The 17,408-nt window shown below is 40.2% G+C and overlaps 1 long non-coding RNA gene across 1 annotated transcript; it reads right to left on the bottom strand.

The window, feature by feature from the left end:
- Positions 1–9,843: 9,843 nt before the first annotated feature.
- LOC309693411 lies at positions 9,844–13,113 on the bottom strand. Its single transcript, XR_014272645.1, has 2 exons — positions 12,392–13,113; positions 9,844–12,326 (listed from the first exon to the last, which is right to left on the bottom strand). It is a non-coding gene; the product is annotated as an uncharacterized lncRNA (long non-coding RNA).
- Positions 13,114–17,408: the final 4,295 nt, after the last annotated feature.

Genomic DNA, 17,408 nt, shown 5'->3' with positions numbered 1-17,408 from the left:
TAAAACAGGTATAAAATGCATCTGATCTTTAATTGCAGGTGTGACCATGAAGATTTTTGGTTCAGATTGCAGGTTGTTGCTCATTATTGAAGTGTGCTCATAAAGGCAAAAGCTATATAGGGGGTCTATGATTTGGTCTGTGTTTTAATAATTTAGGTATGGCAAATTAAAGGTTTTTAGACAATTTAGGGGACCTGTGAGAAGCATAATTAGATGATCAGAAACTGAGTACTACACTTAAGTTGGAATTAAGAATGCCCAATTTGTTTGAGGTCTGTTGTTCATTTTTATACACACATTGCAAATGTGCTTATAAGGAGCTGGCACTTAGTCTGTGAAGGTCAAAAGCTTCATCCGACAACGGATCGGATTGATATATTGGAGCTATTGACTTCACGTGCAGAGGGTTAAGTGCATGCACGCTTACACACATAAGCATGGCATAGGATTGGAATAAACAAAGTCAACAACATTAGGTTAGGAGAGCCAGCGCAGGAGAGGTGTTGGCTTTCTGTCTCTTGCAGAGAAGGGAACAGACACCAGACGGGGACACGGAGATATGGGGACCCTTCACAGCAACTGGGGTCAAGTGTCATGGCCTTGGGGCTCCTTGAGAAGATGGATCCCATAACCACAGCGATAACCAGGAAGGGGTTGGCGAAAACTAGGAACACCAGAGACCAACGAGGTTCGAGAGGCTTTTGGCAAAAAGGGGGACACGGCGGTGACAACGGACATCAAACACACAGATCTTTGTTTGAAAGTGGGGCAGAATAATCCCCAGATCTGTGTAACGACTGAAGGGTGGTCTACCCCGGAAGTCGAAGAAAGAAGAATCCGAGGGCGTTTCTTCACTCCAAGAGGAGGTGGTAAAGGGGCCTGAAGCGTGACAGGCTGAAACTCGAGTCTGAAGCTAAAAGAACAGCTGGGTTGTGGGAAAATTGGAAAACAACGGAGGTGTTGGGGTTGATAAGTGTCATAACGTGTTTGTTTGGTTTGGAGACAAATCCTGGTGTGAGTTGGGCTGGCAAGCCAGCCCAAAGAGGAGGAATGTGACCAGGAGATATTTTATTTTGTATTCTTATGATCACAGTTATAATTAGAAGTATCAATCATTAATCATTTACCATTGTGGAATCTGATGACAGTATAATCTTTGTTTTATATCTATGGTAATCTGAGTAAAGATTAATGTATGCAGGTTATCATCATTGTAATCAAGTCTCAAATGGTATCCACAGCATTGTATTCACCGTCCATAACTGGAGGGTCCAGCGGGACCTTGTTCTAATTCATTTGCAGGCCTACATCAGAACATGCACATAGAGAGTTATGTAAACACGCACGTTCACCCTTATTTACACAGGGAGGTCATGTCAGGACATTCTCTAGTTGGACACACAGGCTCACAGAACTGCACAACATGACATGTCACACACTTGTTTTTCTCTAAAGTATCATCTGATGTTTGTATAAGGAGAACTTTGGACTATGGGGAGACTGTTATCATTTCCAGTAAGGTCTAATTGTGAGATGTCATCATGGGTTATAGAAGGATGGGGAACGGTCCACTCTTTGGAGATCTGTGGCTGTACGCTTGTCTTCCCATGCTTCTGTCTTAGAAGTGTGTAATAAAAATCACTATTCTGACATCTACTGAGACCATGCAGTCGTTTGTCTTCTCCTCAAAACTCGAATCATGACACTTACAATATAAAGCGCCTTGAGATGACTGTTGTTCTGATTTGGCTCTATATAAATGAAATTGAATTGAATTTATCAAAGGGTCTGACGTAGGTGAGATTGGTCAATGCAAATAACAGCATGCTCATTACTCTTTTCTTCAATACGATATGCATGTCCTCCATTAATCACTTTGTGGAACTTTAACATACTTCTGCACTCCCCCATTTTCCACCTTTGCAAGCATATACTGTGTGGAGATTCAATAAAAATTTGTTGTGCAGTAGTTAATTGCACAAATAATCTGGTAAACAACTGCAGCACAGTAAAAAAGAATCATTTTGAGCCATAACTTGTGTAAAGTATTTTCCTAAAAGATAATTCTAGATTCCAGATTTCATTGCCCATATTTAAAGGCAACATTATACCCAGAACACATTTGTTAAAATGGTGCTCTCTGAAACAATTGAAGAACACAGACAACAGTTAATGCTGAAATAAACATTATGCCAACATTTCATGATTTAAACATTGTTTTAGCTTTGAGTTTGAGTTTGACTGGATATTCATATACAAACATTTTTTTTCAACACTATAGTATTTGCCTGCATACAATAAATTTCAGCGAGCTAAAACAGATTATTATGCTATCACTGAGCAACATGGCTAATGCCTTTCACACAGCTTTACTTCAGCTCAAAAAAAGCCACAGAAGCAAAAGCTGATAATAATGATTAAAACAATCTCAGAAAAAAACAACTTAACAAGCATGACAAACAACTCAGAAATATGGAGGGTAACACGTTCTTCTTGCTTTAGCTTCAGTTGGAACCTGTGATACTGGGGGTTGCGTCTGTGAACTTACTCTGCTAGTGTTGTAGCCCCTGTAGGAGTTCAGAGTTAAGAGGTCAGGAGTTAATATTTCCATTGTAACACCTCCAGATATGATATAGAATCGCTCGTTTTTAACACGATTTTAAATAATATTATTTTGCACCTCAGAGTTTCATGAAAAGAATGTGGCTCTACTTAGAGTAAAATTGACTCTACTTTTCCACAAAGTCTATTAACACCAAAACGTTTAACACTTTTAAATTTGCTGTGTACTATACAACACAATACAACTTTATTTATATAGCACATTTAAAAGCAAAGGTACATCAAAGTGCTTCACAATAATACATCCATCCATCCATCCATTCGCTTCCGCTTATCCTTTTCAGGGTCGCGGGGGGCGCTGGAGCCTATCCCAGCTGTCATAGGGCGAAAGGCAGGGTACACCCTGGACAGGTCGCCAGTCTGTCGCAGGGCTAACACATAGGGACAGACAACCATTCACACTCACATTCACACCTAGTGGCAATTTGGATTATCCAATTAACCTATCCCCACAAGCTGCATGTCTTTGGATGGTGGGAGGAAGCCGGAGTACCCGGAGGGAACCCACGCAAACTCCACACAGAAAGACCCCGGCCTGATGGTGGAATTGAACTCAGGACCTTCTTGCTGTGCGGCAACAGTGCTAACCACCGTGCCACCGTGCTGCCCTAGCACTAGCACCAACAGTAGCAGATGGGAAGCACTAATTAGACCAGAAGTGTGGGCTAAATAAAGTAGGTATCAGACCTCAATTCGGAGATAGGGTCAATTCATACATATAAAATATCAACTAGGAGGCTAAACAAAGATCCAATAATAGGATTAAAATAGACGAGATGAGAGCACTGGCTAGTCAGGAATGCCAGATTAAATAGGTACGTTTTCAACCGTGATTTGAAAGTTTGGATAGAGTCCGAGGCATGAATAGTAGCAGGAAGGCTGTTCCAGAGGTTAGGCGCACCTGAGACAAAAGCACGATTGCCTCTGGTCCTCAGCTGAGACCAAGAGTAATTGACTTGATGATCTTAGCGCTCTAGTTGATCATTGAAGTGACCTGGAAAGTGTTATGACCGCAACAAAGATCTGACTAAAGACAAACCTAAATACTGCTTCTTATTGTAGCTGGCTATTAGCACCATGGTATTGATGTGCCATGTGATTGTGATGCTTTCAGTATCCTTCCTGTAACAGTTTACAGTACAGTCTGTTGTAAAAACATTTTATTGCCATGGAAGACTCAAGAAATGTAAACACTTCAGTTAAATTCAAATAAATACTCATGTGCAAAGTGTTAAGGCCAATGTGTGAACCACCTGCCACTGGAACACAAACAGAGAGGTAAATGTGGGTAAGAGCACTGTGTAATAACAAAAACTAACCATGTCTTTTTACTATTTTTAATTTACTTTTTATATAAATAAAAGAATTGATACAAATATGTAGCTACAATAGTAATGAGAAAAGCCCAACAATCTGACTATGAGCAAGCACTTGGCAACAGTGGGAACGAAGAACTCCTTTTTAAGAAGAAGAGATCTCCAGCAGAAGCAGGTTCAGGCCATCTGCTGTGACCAGCTGAGCAGTGAGGCGAAAGAAAAGTGAAGAAAGGAGAGACAAGGACAAAACATAAACTGTAGGAGGTGAGTGAAAACAAGGGAACAACATGAGTGGAGGAGAAATGGGAAGTCCCTCAGCAGCCTGAGCCTATTTCAGCGTAACTAAATCCAATTAAGTATTTTACTGTCGACATAAATCATATTTTTATAATAACACATAAAAAAATTAGTAATTCAGCATGATTAATAAGATTAATAAGACACATCAAAACTCAAATGATAAAACACGTTTTCTGTTAGTCGGTTTAGAAAGAAAAATGAATAGAATGTATGTTTTGTTGTTGGATAAGCCTTTCCTGCCTATATTATGCCTTCTTATTTGTGTAGCCCTTTGCTATGCTTACAGGCTCCAAGAGCTTTGCGAAAACGCCCACAGTCTGATAACAGTAAATGAAAACGACATTGCTGATGTTAGAGTGGCAGTGACAACAAGGGGAAAAACTCCCACAACAGCATCAGCAGGAAGTAATAGATCCTGTGCTCTGATCTTCATGTGCAGAGAGCTATTCAAAACTGTAAATAAAACTATATATATTTTTAGCTCTGATTATGTATTTTCATAAAGTGGTAACTCTACAAAGCAGTTATCTAGATAGTGTATCCATACCTCAACAGGGCTTTTCATTTTTGTGAAGTTATTGCATTATAATGCCTCGTGTGAATCAGTTTTTTAAAATTTAGATACGTTTAAATTTCTTTTTTGTAGCATTGTTGGCACTGAAGTAGTTTTTTGCTGCTCAAAATAATTGGGCTGAAGGAGGAGTGTGAGGCAGCTTTGACCCCCGCTGGTTGCTAAAGGGAGTTGTTTGACTCCGAGCTGACCAAGCCTGGCTGCTCGCCAGCATGCCCTTACAGCAGTCTGGCTCTTGCCTTCCATGTTGTTCATCTCTGTAGAGAAGCTGCTCCTCAGAGGAGAGTATATAAGACAAGAGAGCTGTGGGGGAAACCCCGCTGTGCAGCAGTAGACTGTAGTTCATCTGATGAGAGGATTTAGAGATCAGTAGTTAAAGCGTTGTAGGTACGTAGGCAGAAAGCTGGAAGAATCTGAGAGTTGTTGAAACAATAGCTTGTCTTAACAGCACTGTGGTGTTGAAAGATAAAGACATGGTGTTTGGCACATGTTTACTAAACCTTTTTCTTGTTGCGCTGATCCCCTATGCAACAGTTCAGTGCCCTTCCAAAATATGCCTGTCTGGAATTAGCTGATGTTTTCACAAAGCCATCAGAGATACGAAATAGTGGCATGGCTGAGAGTTACAGAGTCGACACAACATGCAACAATCTGAAGTAAATGTCGGTCCATTTGCTCTGGCAAAATCCTGCTAGATTTTCCTACAGGTTGTAAATTAACCGCTGGAGATTGATCACAGTGCATGCAAAGAGTCACACACTGATATATGCAGCCTACATTGTATGAAAAAGTTTTGCTCTCTTTCTGATTTCTTTCTGGTTTTTTGGATATTTTTTAAACTTCCATGATTCAGATCATCAAACAAATAAACAAAGACAACCTGAGTAAACACAGTTTCATTGTTTCATTCATTAAGAGGGGAAAAAAGCTAATTGGCCCTGTGTGAAAAAGCAATTCTTCACCTTTGTTGAATCGTGAATTAACTTTGATTAACCACATTTTTCGAAAAACTGAGTTTAATTTCACCAGCCATAGGCCTGTTGATTTAAGAAATCACTTAAATAGAATCTGTCTGACAAAGTGAAGCAGGTTCAAATATCTCAAAAAGCAACACATTATGCTACAATCTATTGTAAAGAAAATCAAGAAGGGTTACAAAGCTATTTCTAAGGCTGAGAGCCATCTGAGAGCCATTATCCACAAATGGAGAAAACATGGAACAGTGGTGAACCTTCCCAGGATTGGTCGACCTGCTAAAATTACTCCAACAGTGCATCAACGAGTCATGCACTGCTAACAAAAGAATCTAGAACAACATCTAAAGATCTCAGTTAAAGTCAGAGTTCATGATCCAACAATAAGAACGAGATTTTGAAGGTGAAAATCGCTTTTGGCTGAAGAGAACACAAAGGCTCGTCTCACATTTGCCAAACACATGAAGTAGTGTTTGGCAAAAGAGTGCTCAGGAGAAAAACCGAACTTTTTGGAAGGTTTGAGTCTCATTGCATCTGACATAAAACTAGCGCAGCATTTAATAAAAAGAACATTATGCCACCAGTGAAACATGGTGCTGGTAGTGTGACGGTCTGGGGCTGCTTTGCTGCTACAGAACCTGGATGACTTGCTGTAACCATGAATTCTGCTCTTGACTACTCTTGAGTGCTCAGGTTATGCAGCAGAACAGTGATACGAAACACACCAGCAAGTCCACCTCTTAATGGCCCACAAAAAACCCAAAATGAAGGTTTTGGAGTGGCCTAGTCAAAGTCTAATTGAGATGCTCGAAAACCCTCCAATGTCGCTGAATTAAAACAATTCTGCAAAGAAAAGTGGCCCAAATTGCCTTCACAATGATGTGAAAGATTTATTGCCAGTTATCACAAACACTTGATTGCAGTTCTTGCTGTTAAGGGTGTCACAACCAGTTATTAGGTGTAGAGGATATCTTTTTTTCCCTTAATAAGTCATTTAAAAACCACTTTTTTTCAGGTTGTCTTTCTTTAATATTAAAATTTGATGATCTGAAACATGTCTGTGTGTTAACTCAGGAATAGGGTGGATACTTTTTCGCAGCACCTTAGGCTATCAGTATGGTGAGCCAAAATACGATCACAACAGTTCAAAATCTGTCAAGAAGCACAAAGTGCACAAACTAAAATCAGAAATATTACTGGACTTAAATGATTGCTAAATCAGACAATCGGGCACTCAGCATGACTTTACTTAGTCGTCCTTACACAATGTAACTGCCTCCACCAACACTGGGCTTTGTTTAATAGGAAATACTAAAAAATAAAACAGAAACACACAAACACAAAACAATCCTCAAACAGAATTTCGAATGAGTTAAAAAAGAAGGAAAATAATGAGGTCAAGGACCTTAACACTAAGGAATATATTGATCTCATTCAGATGAAGATAACTAATCAGTACCTCTTCTTTTTACAGTCTTTGTATTACTGTATGTTTTTAGCCTGTGTAGTCTGTATTGTGTGTTATCTGTGACAGTTGTTACGTCTGGTTCAGTTTGGGTAAGAAGGAAAAACAGCCGAGTCCGTGTAGGTGACAAACATAGTGATTTTATTACATGCGTCTAAGACAGAAGCATGGGAAGACAAGCGTACAGCCACAGATCTCCAAAGAGTGGACAGCTCCCCGTCCTTATATAACCCATGATGACGTAACACAGTCAGACCTTACTGGAAATGATAACAGTCTCCCCATAGTCCAAAGTTCTCCTTATACAAACATCAGATGATACTTTAGAGAAAAACAAGTGTGTGACATGTCATGTTGTGCAGTTCTGTGAGCCTGTGTGTCCAACTAGAGAATGTCCTGACATGACCTCCCTGTGTAAATAAGGGTGAACGTGCGTGTTTACATAACTCTCTATGTGCATGTTCTGATGTAGGCCTGCAAATGAATTAGAACAAGGTCCTGCTGGACCCTCCAGTTATGGACGGTGAATACAATGCTGTGGATACCATTTGAAACTTGATTACAATGATGATAACCTGCATACATTAATCTTTACTCAGATTACCATAGATATAAAACAAAGATTATACTGTCATCAGATTCCACAATGGTAAATGATTAATGATTGATACTTCTAATTATAACTGTGATCATAAAAATACAAAATAAAATATCTCCTGGTCACATTCCTCCTCTTTGGGCTGGCTTGCCAGCCCAACTCACACCAGGATTTGTCTCCAAACCAAACAAACACGTTATGACACTTATCAACCCCAACACCTCCGTTGTTTTCCAATTTTCCCACAACCCAGCTGTTCTTTTAGCTTCAGACTCGAGTTTCAGCCTGTCACGCTTCAGGCCCCTTTACCACCTCCTCTTGGAGTGAAGAAACGCCCTCGGATTCTTCTTTCTTCGACTTCCGGGGTTAGACCACCCTTCAGTCGTTACACAGATCTGGGGATTATTCTGCCCCACTTTCAAACAAAGATCGGTGTGTTTGTTGTCCGTTGTCACCGCCGTGTCCCCCTTTTTGCCAAAAGCCTCTCGAACCTCGTTGGTCTCTGGTGTTCCTAGCTTTTGCCAACCCCTTCCTGGTTATCGCTGTGGTTATGGGATCCATCTTCTCAAGGAGCCCCAAGGCCATGACACTTGACCCCAGTTGCTGTGAAGGGTCCCCATATCTCCGTGTCCCCGTCTGGTGTCTGTTCCCTTCTCTGCAAGAGACAGAAAGCCAACACCTCTCCTGCGCTGGCTCTCCTAACCTAATGTTGTTGACTTTGTTTATTCCAATCCTATGCCATGCTTATGTGTGTAAGCGTGCATGCACTTAACCCTCTGCACGTGAAGTCAATAGCTCCAATATATCAATCCGATCCGTTGTCGGATGAAGCTTTTGACCTTCACAGACTAAGTGCCAGCTCCTTATAAGCACATTTGCAATGTGTGTATAAAAATGAACAACAGACCTCAAACAAATTGGGCATTCTTAATTCTAACTTGAGTGTAGTACTCAGTTTCTGATCATCTAATTATGCTTCTCACTGGTCCCCTAAATTGTCTAAAAACCTTTAATTTTGCCATACCTAAATTATTAAAACACAGACCAAATCATAGACCCCCTATATAGCTTTTGCCTTTATGAGCACACTTCAATAATGAGCAACAACCTGCAATCTGAACCAAAAATCTTCATGGTCACACCTGCAATTAAAGATCAGATGCATTTTATACCTGTTTTAATTCTTCCTTATATAGACCCTCCTCAGTTTCAGGTTAGTTGCGATTAGTCTCAATTAATTGTTCTAATTGTATTTTGCAATTCAGCTAAAAAGCAAACCTGTTAAAGTAAACAGCTTATTTACAACCACCTGCAAATCATAAGAGTAATAAAAGATTCAGCACAACAGACAAGTATCATGTTCAGGTTTCTCCAATCATTAAATCACTATTATTGCCGCAATTTGCTTTATTCACCCTTTGGCAATATTACTCCAAGAGAGAGAGAGAGAGAGAGAGAGCCCCTAATGGCCAGTTAGTGGGCTCTAGGTTAAACTGTCCCCAAATTAGTTATTTGTTATTATTACTTGTTTTCATGTCACTTGTCTGTTTTCTACTGCACCCTTCTCACCAAAGCAAAGCAAACATTAGCAGCATATTGACCGTAGTCAGCCATCCACATCCCATAGATGCTATAAAAACATTTCCTGTAAAAGAATCACACATAAATTCATCCACCCTCTTGTTCTATCTCGGTGGAGGTTAACCTTAAGTCGTAGTCAAGTCTTGTCAGCTTTTACCAGTCAGTCCGTTTGTTTTATTTCCAGTCTTTCATCCATTCATTCATTCATCCATTTTTCTTTCTTTGCTGATAGTGGAAACCATCGCTGCATTTAGATTTCCGCCCTCAGCAAAATGACGTCATTTCAAAAAGAAAACGAAGAACTTTAGCTTGGATTACATCGCTGAATCCTTTTTGGACAGGAACTTACTTTCTAATTGTCCCAGATAAGTGGCTTTCTCCTGTGCCCATTTTAATGTGGAGAAACTCACTTGCAACAATTTTCTCGCCGACGTGTAATGCTTGTAATTTCCGATGTGCAGATCTGCTTAAAGAAAAGATTCACAAACAAAAATCAGTGCACTGTTCAAAATATAAAACAAAATAAAATAAAAGATAACAAAAGCAAAAATACCAACGCCCGGGTCTTAGGACTTGTCACTGAATATTCCTCCCATCAATAAAAATACCCACCTAAACCTACACAGAGTCAAATCAACACCACCTCAACCTTTTCATATTCCTAAACCTATATGTTTTGCGTTCGTGAAACAAAATAGAACCGTTTCCATATTAAGTAATTTGAACTCTTGAAATGTTTTAATTCTCTTAATTCTGCCAGTTTATTTCAACACTTATTCAATGACTTTTATTCAACTGCTACTTGGTCACTCAAATCTTAGCTGTTCAAATTGCCTAGAGTTCAACAAAGTCTAGATCCCCGTTATCATGAAACTTGAACGGGTGTACGATGATTTACTTACAGTCATTTAGAATCATCACTCAACCTAGCTCTACTACTGGCACTGCGTGACTTTTCTCACACTGGAAACCAGAATTTAGTACAGAACTTTAATACCTCAGGCAATCGTGTTCAAGGGCTGCCCCCCCCTTTCTCTTCTTCTTTGTCCGTGTGTTCCTCCTTTTATTAAATCTCCATCACAATGATGTGGCGCTCTGAAATAAGACTCACACTGTTAATTCATCGTTTTCACTCTGCACCACTGCTCAGGCTGTTTTCTTTTCTTTTTAGTGTACAGTAAACAATTGAGTCGAGGCCTTAAGCCCCAGATATCTCGCACAGGCATCGTTTTCATAACCAAACCGCTCCGGACTCTGCTCCCCAGACCACACAAATGCCCTCTGGGCTTATTATTATAGCAAATTCTGTATTTGACTTTGTCGTGTGCAGCATTGAGCCTTTGTCAGTAAAGCATTCTTCATTGCAGCAGCTGGAGCATTGTGTGTCACTTCTTAGTGAATTAAATCAACATTTTGATTTTGGTGCATGGGTGTGTATCAGTTTTTACTCACTCAACGAGTGCATAAGTGTTCATGTGTGTGTTTCTCTTTTTGTGTGTTGGGGTGTGTTTGTGTTCATCACCTTCCTGCTCTGTTGTTTGGGTAAACCAGCGGCCTGAAGCATGCCCTGGGGTCCCCCCCTCCTCTTTGGGTCTGTTTTCATCCATTGTTGCAGCTGCCTGCATCTTCTCCTTGTAACTTGACCCTTTTGCTTCTGTAGCTCTTTCAGGGTTTACTCCTGCTGTTGGAACTTTGCGTCAAGTCTGACGACCTCCTGCTCCAGCAAGCTTCCGCCTGATTACAAGTCCTGTACGTGAAACTCCAAGTCTGACTGATGAGTTCAATTAGCAGCCAGCTCCTCCGGAGCCATGCTCAATTTCTGTTCTCATGCCTTGAGCTCTTACTGAGGACAAAAACCTCAGAGTCTTTTCCTTCCACGTCAGATTGGAGTCTGTTTATGTTGTCCTTACTTTGCTCCACGGCCTTCTGCAGCTCTGCTGTTCGGCTCTTCTCAGAGGTCAGCATTCTTTTGCTCACCCTCCCTTTTCCTCCGGGCTTAATGCGCGTCTCGTCACAGCTCTGTCAGCTGACACAGTCTGGGAATTTTCCCCCGTGTAGTGAAACGGGCTTTAGGTTTAGTGCTCTCCGTCTCTACTGCATGAGATCGCTTTTTGCAGCACTGTTGACATCCTCAAGTTGTTGTTGTGAGTCCAGCTGCTGTGGCCTTCAGGGGTCAAAGGGTCAAAGATAGTCGCGGAGAGGGCAACGATGGTAGAGGGGAGGGTAGGAGTCCAGGTCAGCTTCGGCTTTCAGAAAAAACAAAAACAAAACAAAACAGGCGAACAGGAAAATGATGTTGTGTTGGCTGTGCTGTGTTGCTGTGTTATCCCGAGAGGGGAGAAACAACGAGATCTCCCTTCCCCCCTTTTTTTTTTGTTTTTTCTCACCATATAATCAACTCATAACCCCCCAAGTTGACAGGACAACACAGGTACGTGTTAAAATTCTTAAGATCCTGTTTAGAAACCTAAAAAGGAATTTTCTACCATTCAGTAGTCCTTTGTCTCAAACAATCAACAAAACATGTCCCAATTCGACCCTTTTAACCACTAAATTTGTCGTGTCCTCACTTAATCATCAGACCAGTGCCTTTGTCTTTTGACGTTAAGTTGTTGTCTTGCAACCCAGAGAGTTTATTTGTCAGTAATGTATAAACTATATCATTTAAAAACAGGTGTATGTTAAGTGTCGCTACTTTAATCTTGCATGTACGTGCACATGTATGTAAGCTGTTTCTTCATTGCATGTATGGGTGCGTCTGTATATAGAATAGAATAGAATAGAATAGAATTCAACTTTATTGTCATTGCACATGCACAGGTACAGGGCAACGAAATGCAGTGTATGGGTTAATTTAACTTTTTCTCAAATGGGGCATTCCTCTAACATGCACATGTGTCTGTTCCTCACACTTCTCATACCTGTCTCTGGTTGTGTGTGGTTTTATTTGTTTCAGTCATTTACCAGGAACATCATTTCCTTTTTTCCATGTCTTCCGCCAGAGGTTAACACTGGTGAGATTCAGGGACACAGCACCCAGAGCAGTTCAGCGAGAAAAACCTGCGTAAAACTACATTCTCTTTTTTTTTTTTGGGTGACAAACATAGTGATTTTATTACATGCTTCTAAGACAGAAGCATGGGAAGACAAGCGTACAGCCACAGATCTCCAAAGAGTGGACAGCTCCCCGTCCTTATATAACCCATGATGACGTAACACAGTCAGACCTTACTGGAAATGATAACAGTCTCCCCATAGTCCAAAGTTCTCCTTATACAAACATCAGATGATACTTTAGAGAAAAACAAGTGTGTGACATGTCATGTTGTGCAGTTCTGTGAGCCTGTGTGTCCAACTAGAGAATGTCCTGACATGACCTCCCTGTGTAAATAAGGGTGAACGTGCGTGTTTACATAACTCTCTATGTGCATGTTCTGATGTAGGCCTGCAAATGAATTAGAACAAGGTCCTGCTGGACCCTCCAGTTATGGACGGTGAATACAATGCTGTGGATACCATTTGAAACTTGATTACAATGATGATAACCTGCATACATTAATCTTTACTCAGATTACCATAGATATAAAACAAAGATTATACTGTCATCAGATTCCACAATGGTAAATGATTAATGATTGATACTTCTAATTATAACTGTGATCATAAAAATACAAAATAAAATATCTCCTGGTCACACAGCACCAACCAAATCATGCCATCAGTAGCCATTGATGAATGTGCTAGAACTTTGAGCCCTACACTTAAAACATCAAAAGAAAGACTCCAGTAATTGCAGGTGGTGTGTTCAGGGTCAATTATCCATTGAAGTGAACATAAAGGAAGAGCGAGTGTTTAACTCTGTATTAAGATTGTGTATAAGTCATTTAACCTTTAGCTTTAGGCAATTATGAATTGCCCTGTCATGTTTGACCAATGCTACTGAACGCTGTTGTTAGGACTGTATTAATTGGACTTGTCAAAAGCCATAATTTGGTCACCGTGAGCCTGCATCTGCATCCCAGGAGAGGTTATCGCCAGGGATCAGAGCTGAATGGTAATGAGGCTGCATGGGCAGGAGAGATAAACCCAGAGACACGTATGTATGAGAAAGAGAGACTGTTTTGTTGTCTTTGTGGGTGCATGCGTGTTGCAGAGTTACACTGGAGGCTGTGTGTGTGTGTGTTTGGAATTTAAATGATGACACCACCTACTGCGGAGTACACTATTGTTCACAAGCATAATACATTCCCTTCAGTTTTCCTTTTTCCTCCCCCTCTTTGAGTGTGTTTATGTATTTGTTTTAATCCCATCATGGAAACACAAATCTGTTCACATTGTCACATTAATGATTGTTAGCGCTTACTTTGGGAGCAAAACGCTCCTCCACAAAAAATACAACTTTTTCTTTGGTCTAATCAACATAGCTATACACAGCTACGTGTAAAATATGTGAAACAGCTCGTGGTGATTAAAACACAGAGCTCCTGCTATTTTACACTGATTAATGTGTAATGCTGTTGTTCATGTGACTGGGAGCATCGGCCAGCTGTTTGCAGTGAAAAGGCACTGATAAACGAACTGTACACATGCTGTCTGGCTCCAAATGCTAAATAGTGTAGTTACAACTACCTGCTGAACATAGTGAAGGATTTAGTTGCTAAAAACCTGTAAATTTTTCTCAAGAGTTGCTGAAGACTAACTGAAAAGAAACATACGCTTAAGATGTAATTTATATCTGCCAGATGTGTAAATAGGTAACTGCTTGCTATCAATTCAAGCTTACAAAAGCTTAAAAAAGTGGATTAATTTTCTGTGCATTTTAGTACACAGGAAATTCCCATTTTTGCTCATCAGCAACCCACAATATTTAAGTGAAGACACTGAAAATAAATGTTTTACATGTTCATGGCCAGATACATAATTTGTTTTACTTATCCTTGAGCTACATCTAGAGCCTGATTGGAGTGTGATAAACTGAAATGACTGGGTGCAAATTCCAGGGAGCTTTCCATGGTGTACCAAAGAGTACACAAAGAGCAAAACTTTTTTTTGTCTTTTGTAAAGTCCACTCATTAATTGGAAATAGACAGATTTTGTACCTTTAATTACCAAAGGTCCATGAGTTCTAGAGTTGAACAAACTTAATGAATGAACAGCAAGGGCTTTATGTGGCCAAGAATCTACTGATTAATAAGACAGAGATTGTGTGCATAGGCTGAAGAACCTGCTTGAAGGACAACCGTCTCAGCAGCAGACATCAATCAGGACTTTATGGTACAGTGTCCATGGATAAGTCTCTTTTGACTTCTCAGTTGATTAAAGAATTCAGAGATCACGAGAAAAAACATTCTCTTGTCTGGGGAAGATCAAACTTTGCTCTGGAGGGACTTCTGAGCAGCAGGAACAGCAAAACTGGTCAAAAAGAGTGGAGGTTGAATGCAGAGAAATACATGGAGAAAAAAGTCTGCAGATCTCATTAACCCAAGACTGGGTCAGCAGCGTACCTTTCTGTGTGTATTCACTGAAGCATAATGCCAACACTGGCTTCAGGACTGTCGTCAGCATCAGTAGAAAAACATGAACATGGCACTTCACAGATGATAATGCAATCTAATGAATCTGGAGAAGATAAACTCCACAAATTGAGGTGACTTGCGTATACTCAAGGTGGTATTATTTCCTCTCTGAATTCATTGCATTGCAGATTTAAGGGTAAGGTTAGAGTTAGTATTTATTTCAGGTCATGAGTGATGAGTTTTGGTATCAATGGGTGTGATTGGGATAAGTCAGAATCCAGGGAATGATTAAGAGCCAATAAAAATGTATCATGAGCCAAAACAACCTTGTGTCAATTGAAGAATTGCTGGGTTAGTCTTTGCATGTCATGCAAACAGTTTTGCCTTCTTGGAGACAAATCTGTTACTCCAGCTGCACACTTTGGATTAACATAAGTTACGTTATATCGAGAAACCAGAAAATAATGAAGATCACCTTATCACAAGGACTTTTAATTTCTTGCTAAATTACTTAATCATGGGTGAGTGGAATCATTAGATTGCAGTATGCAATATAGTATAAAGCCTTAATGTATGATGTCGGGGTAAAGCCTTAGTGCATAGAGTTTTGCTGAGTGTTGACTGTGTGAGTCTATAACATCAGCGATGCGAGGGCGGTGGGAAGGGTACATTGCTGCCACACACATTTACAATAAAAGTCAGAGGAAACATGCACACACAACGCATTGATTTGTTTGCAGCTGCTGTTTGCTGTTATGGATCGATACAACACAATGACCAAAACCTCTCTTTCTTTTTCTTTTTTTTTTTGCTGTCATCAAATGAAACATAGCTTATAAGCTCAAAATGTATTAAATTACCTGCTTTGTGAAATAGAACGTTGATGCTTTTTTTTACTTCAGGTTGGGCTGTTAGATGGGTTTTCAGCAGAGTCAGCTTATTCTAAATAATTTTTCTTGTTCCAAATCTGTAATCTTTCCACACAATTCATTGTCTTGATGCTTTATTCCCATTCCGTCCAACAATCATGCATACAAATAACATGCATTCCCTAAATTTGATCAGGTTTCCTCTCCAGCTTCAACTGTGTGGCCTTAAAATCGGCTCTTACCATCCATCACACTTTACAGCACATCACGCATTATAACAATCTGGGAGCACCTAAGAGAGGCAGGGAAATTCTGAAACAGCTATGGTGGGAGGGAGAGGATTAAAAGGAGCAAAACAGCAAGGGAATGTGTGTGTGTGGAGGGGTGGGTGGAGGAAAAAAAATTGAGGAGTGGGGGGGAAAAAAGCATCAACCTTTTCTAATCAATATCCATTTCCCCGGGCTGTCATGTTGTTGCGAGAGTGGCTGTTGCATTACCAAACAGAGAGCGTCTGATCCTAAATAAAATATCACCTTCAATGCAAACCATCCCATTCATCTTCATTTAACAAACGCTCAGCTTTTGGCAATACCTTTTATGCACCCTCCCTGCCACAGTTAGAATGAATATGTCAAAATGACAGTTCCTGGCACCTGCATATGGGAGCATTTCTTCACAGAACAACACTTGACTGTTGGTTTCATTATTGCATTGCAGAATTCATGCAAGCAACATGCAATTTCATTTACAGTTCATGACTTATGAGCATATGAGCAGCATATTACATTACAATAGTTTTGCTTTTTTATAATGAATTACTATGCAGCAAATCCAAATAGGTTTTTTTGTGTCTGCAGGGCGTTCAATTCAGTTCAGTTCTTTTAGCGCCCAATCCCAACAACAGTTAAGTTATATTGTAAGGTAAAAACCAAGTAATATTCTGGATAAAACCCCAACCATCAAACGATCCCCTGTGAGCAAGCACTTTGCGACAGTGGAAAGGAAAAACTCCCTTTTAACAGGAAGAATCTAGCAGAAGCAGGCTCAGGGAGGGGCGGCCATCTGCTTCGATTGGTTGGGGAAAGAGAAAAGAAGAAATGGAAGAGAGAAAAAGATCGCAAAGGGAGTCAGGACAAAACACAGACTAAGGGAGAGAGAGAAGAGAGTGAGAGTATGCGGTCATTATTTGCTTTATTGGTAAATTCAGTAAAACACTGTATAACATGCACTTTGTGTCTGTGTGTGTGGGTATGTGCTATAAGTGTCCTAATGACGCAACATCAGTTTAAAAAAAAAAACAGTTTGTGCGTATAGCTGCGTATGTGTCTGCTTGTGCATATCGACTCCTTTAAATACATCTCAACTGACAGCTGACCTTATCAGCAGAAAGCAGGACCTAATTTGTGTGATGATAAGTCTGAGAAAAATATCTGAAGGCACAAATTGGCTGTCCCCTCTCTCTCTTTTCCCCTCCTGGTTTTCCCTCTTTTTCTCTCCTTTCTTCCTCCGCTCTCTGTCCATCCTGAGTATGAGGATGGTATTATGTAAATCATCTGACTGTGTATCAAAAAAAAAAGAAGAAGAGCATAATGTCAT

Source organism: Aulonocara stuartgranti (genome assembly GCF_965226115.1).
Source record: "Aulonocara stuartgranti genome assembly, chromosome: 18".
Classification (NCBI taxonomy): domain Eukaryota; kingdom Metazoa; phylum Chordata; class Actinopteri; order Cichliformes; family Cichlidae; genus Aulonocara; species Aulonocara stuartgranti.
Note: the sequence above shows the minus strand (reverse complement) of the source record. Positions and strands in the feature narration are given on the sequence as shown.